The following is a 7,260-nucleotide window of genomic DNA, read 5'->3' as shown; positions in this document are numbered from 1 at the left end:
CCGAACGACAACAAGAAGGGGCCCACCTTTCAGAGGAGCGCACCTCTCCCCCCCAACCTCAAGGGGGCGCTGGTGATAAACCTCACGTTGTCGTCTCACCAAAACAAAAACAAACAAGAACGACAGGAAAGGCCCATCCTGACTGTAAATACTGTACATGCTTGCCACCCTTTGCTATCTTTTTGTATATTTCAAGGAAAATAAATCTAGTTTAAGTGTCGAAGTACAAAAAAAAAAAAAAAAAAAAAAGCTTTATTGACAATGTTTCCGTTTAGAAGGAGCCAAAAGTGTGTTGTGTTCAGTTACCTGCTACTTCTTCTTTACCTGTTGATGCTGAAAGTTCAAAGCTATGTTGTTGTGGCGCCCTCCAGTGGCAGAGCTGTCATGATTGACCAGCGTCATGGGGAATCATTATGTCAAGTGACTTTATATTAAAAAAAAAAAAAAAAGACACAATGCAATTAATCGACTGGTTTTTATTTTGTTGTTCTCAAAGGGATATTGAATCCAATGAATTTGAATGAGCTCGATATTGTTGCTAGTTGGGGCGATATAAGTAAAATAAACTTGAGCAAGCAGTGGTCCCAGTTTCGCGATAATTTAATAAGAATAATCAGAAAAGCAAAAGGAAAAAAAATACTCTAATAAGTCGGGTGAAGATTCATTTCTAATCTGATTTTTCAACCTGTGCGATCATCTACAACTTGTTTGGTTTAGGGGGAAGAGTATATAAATACATACAGTCGTTCTCAAAACAATGGAATGTTTATAATCATTACGGTGAATTATTTCATGATTTTTTAAAAATATAATTTGAATTTCAAGCGTATATCACTTAACATGCATTGAATAAATGTAAGATGAATTCTTATATTGAATTAAAATTATATACTAATGCAGTGCATGAATAAATACAATCAATAGTTAATTACCTTTAGTTGTTATTTTGAGCCACGTCTCACCTGACCACATTATTCTGATTTTATTTTTTATTTTTTTTATTGCATTGTTAGTGTCGATGTAAAATGAAGTCATGTGACATTTAGAGAAGAAAAACATGGTTACGTTTGAGCTGGTAATCATTTCAAAGTGATAGTTTTGCTGATTAAACACAAATATTGGAAGGAAGTAAATGATATAGCACATATTTTTCTCCATAAAATCTCATTTTGTCATCATGGAGGACAAAGGGAACTTTATCTTGTTTTTACACACAAAAAAATGGGCTATTATTTTCTTTTTATAATGCAATAAAAATGGGCTTCGATTACACGGTTTATATGAGATTTTAGAAATGATAACAATTAAAGCTCTGTTTGGGAACGTTTCGCATGCCGTGTGTGCTTGACCCACACAATCAACAATTGGTCGCCCCCCCCCCATCATCAGTAAATCAATGAGGATTCGACGGCTCGCTGCTGATTGGCTGCGCGCGTCGAGTGACGTCCGCTCGCGTCCACTTGCACGCACCTCCACAAGGGGGAGAGGCGCTCCACCGCCTCCTCCTGCACCTCCTCCCGGCCGCAAACAACACGCGTGGAGCACAGCACAAGACGACAGCTTTTTTTTTGGGGCCGCTTCGATGTCACGATGGACGCCGGCGCGCCGCGACGTGGAACGTGACGACGAGGAAGGTAGGCGGACGTAATAAGAATTGTTGGCGCTGCACCCCGGAAGTGCGACGTACGTCCCGGTCGTGGCCAAGGAATAAATCACCCGCGTGCGCGTGCGCATGCGCGTGCACGTCTCTTCCCGCGTGGCGTTTCGGCGGTGAGTTGATGGAGCCCGGACAAGGTCGCGCCGCAGTGCAATTTTGGCGTCTCGCGCACGCGCACACGCACACGCCACCACTTGAAGTCGCTCATTCATTTGAGGGGGGTTCGGTGCATTTCATTTGCATGTGTGGAAACAGCTGTGACGTCAATGCTGATGGGTTTGGGGGAGGAGGGGGGGGCAATTGGGTGGGTTGCGTGCTCAGCCTGTGTGAAATTGTTGCATTTTTAAAAAAAATTTTTTTGCAGCGTCATGTGGCTAACAGAAGCTCGAAGTGCTTTGATGCCAGGGCTGCTGATGATGATTTTGCTCTTCATCTTCCTCTTTGGTTCACCTGAGGAAAGCCTTGTTTACCGCCACAAGTGTAAAAAAAAATAAACAAGTTTTTTTGTGTTAGTGTTAAGGCGAGCAGGACGCGGAAATGGCTCTCGTAGTGCAAATAAACGTCGTCTTCACAGGTGCTTTCTTTAGCCTTCTTCTCGGGGCATATTTATTTCTGCTGAACAACTCGAGCGGCGGTAAAACAGCAACCGTGGCCGAGAGTCCAACACGCAATTGACAACAGAAGAATTAAAACTCAAATTAACAAGACAGCGCGCCACTTCCTGTGGGCGTCTACAAAATAAAAGCCACCTTTTTACTTAGGGAGAAATCTCGTAATAAAAAAATGCGTAACAGTTAGACTTAAAAAAATTAAAAAACAATCTTCAAGCTGTTTATTGGCCCTCTCGCATGAACTTTACTGTCAAACAAAACATAAAGAAAGACGTGCGCCAACCACACAATTTTTGCTAGCTTAATGCGAACATGCTCTTCAAAACACCATATACAGGCTAACAAATAGCATTGCTAGTCGCAAGGTCATTTTTACAAAAACATTCAGTTCTAATTTTTTTTCTGAAACAAATTGTCTGTAAACCATTTATTTCCCTTCTGGAATAAAGTTTTAAGATATTTCATTTTGTGGTCTGAAACTGTGAACTCATTCAACCCCAGAAATGTATAAATCGTTTTTTAATACTTTGTCCTTCACTCCCAAAAACGTATTTATCTGTTTTTTTCTCGATTTTTTTTATTTTTTTTTATGCTGCAGCATACAGAATTTGATGCAGCTTCTGAGCTGAAGAGGTCGCTTAAAGCAATAGTAGTTAGTAACGTCCAGCAGGTGGCAGCAGAGTATAAGAGATCAGCCAGGGCCATGTTGCAACAAGCTCTTTTTCCCAGTATTTTCAACAAGTTTGTGAAGAATGATGAAACTTAGCCATATTCTAATGCTAATTGCTGCAAAATGGATACAAATATACTTTTTTTTGTTTTTCCTGATGAAAGAAGAGAACACAGTAGTATTCTGTGGGCCATGCAAAATCAGTCAAACAGCCGGGAGCGAAGGTTGCTTCAATGATAATGCCTGTTAGTGAATGAGTTAACACTGTGTATAGGTCATTATAAAGCAATTTAGTGGGACATCACATTTTCGCTATTTGTGGCAGGTACCATGTGAGGTGAGGTGAGTTGCTTCACATAAAACGCGTCACTCCTTTTTATGATTATTGTTGATTCTATCACAATTATTGTGATCTCTCCAGAGCCACCTCTGAAATACTCCATAGAGTAGGCCGATGTTGGCTTTTAACCGAGTTTCTCTGTATGTATTCGGAGCTGCCCCTCCCCCCCCCCTCCCCCGCCCGTGTCATCACAAAGATGTCGAGTGTTGTCTACCGTCAGGAATGTTCCTTGCAGTGTAATTGTGTCACACACGCGCATACAGTGTGAGTGCGTCCCAAACGTTGTTGACGTGCAGACGAGCGCGTATCGTTGAAGCCCCCGTGCGTTCATGTGCGGCCCACTCGCACATAACTGCTCATTCATTTGCAATGGAAATGACGCCCAAGTCAACTTTGCACATGAGCAGCAGGGTGGAGGACTCGAGTCACGTGACAAGTCAGTTTTACAACTCGGGACTTGATGGGCTCAAACTTATGTAAGATTTGACTTGATTTTGATTTTGGCTGTGTTTGGAACAAGGTTCTACTTTGACATTGTCCAGCTTTATTAACTCCTTGACTGGCAGCCATTTTCACTGAAGCAACCCCCTTCGTTTTACTGGATTTTCACTGATTTTGCAAGGCTCACAGAGTATTGTGTTGTATTGCCGTCAAAACATGGAACCTACCAAAAGAAAGATTAGTCTCTTCTTTCGTCAAGAAAAAAAAAAAAGAATATTTGTATCTGTTTCTGTTTTGCAGCAATTATCGTTAAGTTTCATCATTACATTCCTGGTCAAAACACTGCCAAAAAGAGCTTGTTGCAACAAGCCACCTGTTGGCCGTTTTTTTTTTTTTTTTTTTTTAAATAACAACCATTGCTTTAAGCCACCTCGCCATGTCAGAAGCTGCATCAAAGCCTCCTGTATGCTCTTGCATAAAAAAAAGGGGAAAAAAAGAAAAACATGTAAACACGTTTTTGGGAATGAGGACAAAGTATTAAAAAACGTGTTTACATATTTTTAGGATTGAATGAGTTAACAAAAAACCCCCCCAAAAAAAACAATCAAACAATAATTTTTGTGTATTAGTGTATTATCGTTTGTTTGTTTTCAACACCTGTTAAAGGCAAACATTTGGGGGATTTTTGATGATTACGGGGTGGCCCGTCGGCGTATATCCCACTGGAATAGAACCACCCCTGCTCGAAGCAGATGTCCACATTCCGAATCAGAACCAAAGCAAATGAAATTGGTAATAAGATTTCAATTTTTAAAGCTCGCATTGACGCAATGTATGCGTGTTTTTTTGTTTGTTTGTTTTTTAAATAACAACCATTGCTTTAAGCCACCTCGCCATGTCAGAAGCTGCATCAAAGCCTCCTGTATGCTCTTGCATAAAAAAAAGGGGAAAAGAAGAAAAACATGTAAACACGTTTTTGGGAATGAGGACAAAGTATTAAGTTTGTTTGTTTTCAACACCTGTTAAAGGCAAACATTTGGGGGATTTTTGATGATTACGGGGTGGCCCGTCGCCGTATATCCCACTGGAATAGAACCACCCCTGCTCGAAGCAGATGTCCACATTCCGAATCAGAACCAAAGCAAACGAAATTGGTAATAAGATTTCAATTTTTAAAGCTCGCATTGACGCAATGTATGCGTGTTTTTTTTTTTTTTTTTTTTTAATTATTGTTGTGATTTATCCCGTTTGCGGCAAGCATCCCCGTGACGTCAGAACCACTTTCTCTGCAATGTGGATGATGATGATGATGATGATGAGCCCACCTAAGCATTTTCAGCTCCCCTCTAATGACTCCAGCTTCAAAGCTGAGGTCACGGTGGTCTCGGTTAAGTGATTATTATTATTATTTTTGTCTTTCTGGTAACGATTCCATGGCGGTTGGAGAGGCCCGCAACTCAACTGCGGGCGGGTGTGCGCCGTGTGCAGTTGCACTCTCGCACTTTCGCTCCGTGTGGCCGACGTGACAGATGAGCGCGTTTCCCCAGCTGAGTGTGGGAAACGACTTGAGCGGCTGGCAAACGAGCAGAGGCTGCTGCTGGTGGTGAATGTCAGCATGGCGCGTTCGGCGTCCGATTGTATTCGCAACGAAGGAGAGGCTGACTAAAACGGAATCGTAGGAAAACCAAAGCAATATTTACTGTAGGAAATACTGTCCAATAAATACGTAGCATACACACTAGGGGTGTCAGGCGATTTAAAAATGTTGATGGTAATTAATCGTATGACTTCAATAGTTAACTCAGGATTAATCGCAAATTTTATATTTGGTCTAAAAATGTACAATAAAATATTTTTTTTTTACAAGTTTTCATACTCTTGTTAGCATAAACATGGAAACGAATGTTAAACTTAACTCTTTCCCTCCCACCCATTCTGACTGAAACAATCCCGTCTGTTTGACTGGATTTGGACTGATTTTGCAAGGCCCACAGAATATTATGTTCTAGTGCTATAAAAACATGGACACCTACTAAAAGAAAGATTAGACTCTCTTGTCATCAGGAAAAAAAACCAAAAAAAACACTGGGGGAAAAAAAGCTTGTTGGAACATGGCTGATCTCTGATACTCTTCTGCCACTTGATGGCCGTTTTTTGTAATACTACCATTGCTTTAAGCGACTTCTTTAGGTCAGAAGCTATAGTATTCTGTTTGCTATAGCATAAAAAAAACATTTAAAAAAACGTATAAATATGTTTTTGGTTGTGAATGAGAAAGTATTAAAAACGTATTTATACGTTTTTGGGATTGAATGAGTTAATAGAAATGTGGCCGCATTGATCTAGTAATTTCATAACAATTCATAAAATTCAGTTAAAATTTAAAAACTTACTGTACAGTAAAAAAAACAAAAAAAAAACGAGTGCGATATTGATTTGTGTTGTCATTTTTCTGCCCAAGATGACATAATTGCATTCGTAAGACATTGGTGACAGCTCAGTGTAGTTTTGTTTTCGTATTTATTTAATCTTTAACATGGAGTAACTTGTGAATTCTGAACATTTTTAAAATTACGAAATACAAATTGACCCCAGTCTCCACAAATATATGCATTGTGCATATTGTTACATTTATTACTGCTAAATTTTGATGTGGACGTGTCTGCTGCATTGCAATTGGAATTACCCCAGTACAGGCTTTCCAAGTAAAGGGTGGTTATTAATTAATCGTGCGTTAAAAAAAATTAGTGGCGTTAAAGGAACTTCAAATGAACTCAAATTTAACGCACTAATTTTGACACCCCTAACACATAACACATTTGATTGTGAAGTCAATCACTAATAAAATAGATAAATAAATAATTTTGAACTTGAATACACCTTTTGGCATATGGATTGAAACGAAAAGGGCAGAAGATTTGATTGGTTCGTTCTTGAATTGTTCACCATATAATTCTCGTCTATCAAATGGCTGCCACTGGCAACTTTCTGCCGCATTGTGCAAGAGAAAACAAAACAAAACAAACAAACAAACAAATATAAAACCAGCAAGTCGTATTCCACAATCAACTCAAGATAATAACAAGCCTCCCGGTTTGCACACACAGGTGAGTCAAAATCAATGTAACACATCCTGTCAAAAGTCAGAATTTCAAAATAAAAGCATTCCAGTATCAACAGATTGAACACAGTTTTTGTTTCCATGGTGGTTTATTTAGCAGCTACACTCAAAACTATTTTGTGCTTGTTTATTGAGTGACACAGCGCGGTCAAACTGTAATATCGAATGGCATACATTTTATTTTTAAGGTCTGACTCTTGGCAAAATATGTTGCACCAACGTTGGCCGAGTGTTGCAGAGCAGACCAGGAGGGTTATTGCCTTGAGTGGGTAATAAAAGTTTGCAGACCGCCCCTAAGTGGTGTCATTTTAACCCCTAAAATTTGAGATAATGTAACTACATTTTCATCTAGTCACACATATCATCAATAGCTTTGCAGATTTTTTTTTTATTCTTGAATATATTTTTTTAAATTATTAA

General features: G+C 39.5%; 1 protein-coding gene across 3 annotated transcripts in view; it reads left to right on the top strand.

The window, feature by feature from the left end:
* Window positions 1-1,486: 1,486 nt before the first annotated feature.
* Window positions 1,487-7,260, top strand: part of LOC144033273 (rho guanine nucleotide exchange factor TIAM1-like) — a 55,564-nt gene continuing 49,790 nt past the window's right edge. For all 3 annotated transcript variants that reach the window (XR_013287916.1, XM_077541284.1, XM_077541283.1), the window contains exon 1: window positions 1,487-1,634. The gene's annotated coding sequence lies outside the window, so the exon portion shown is untranslated. The remainder of the gene's footprint in view (window positions 1,635-7,260) is intronic.

This window comes from Festucalex cinctus, chromosome 13 (genome assembly GCF_051991245.1).
Source record: "Festucalex cinctus isolate MCC-2025b chromosome 13, RoL_Fcin_1.0, whole genome shotgun sequence".
Taxonomy (NCBI): Eukaryota; Metazoa; Chordata; class Actinopteri; order Syngnathiformes; family Syngnathidae; genus Festucalex; species Festucalex cinctus.
This window is presented reverse-complemented; position numbering and strand designations above follow the sequence as displayed.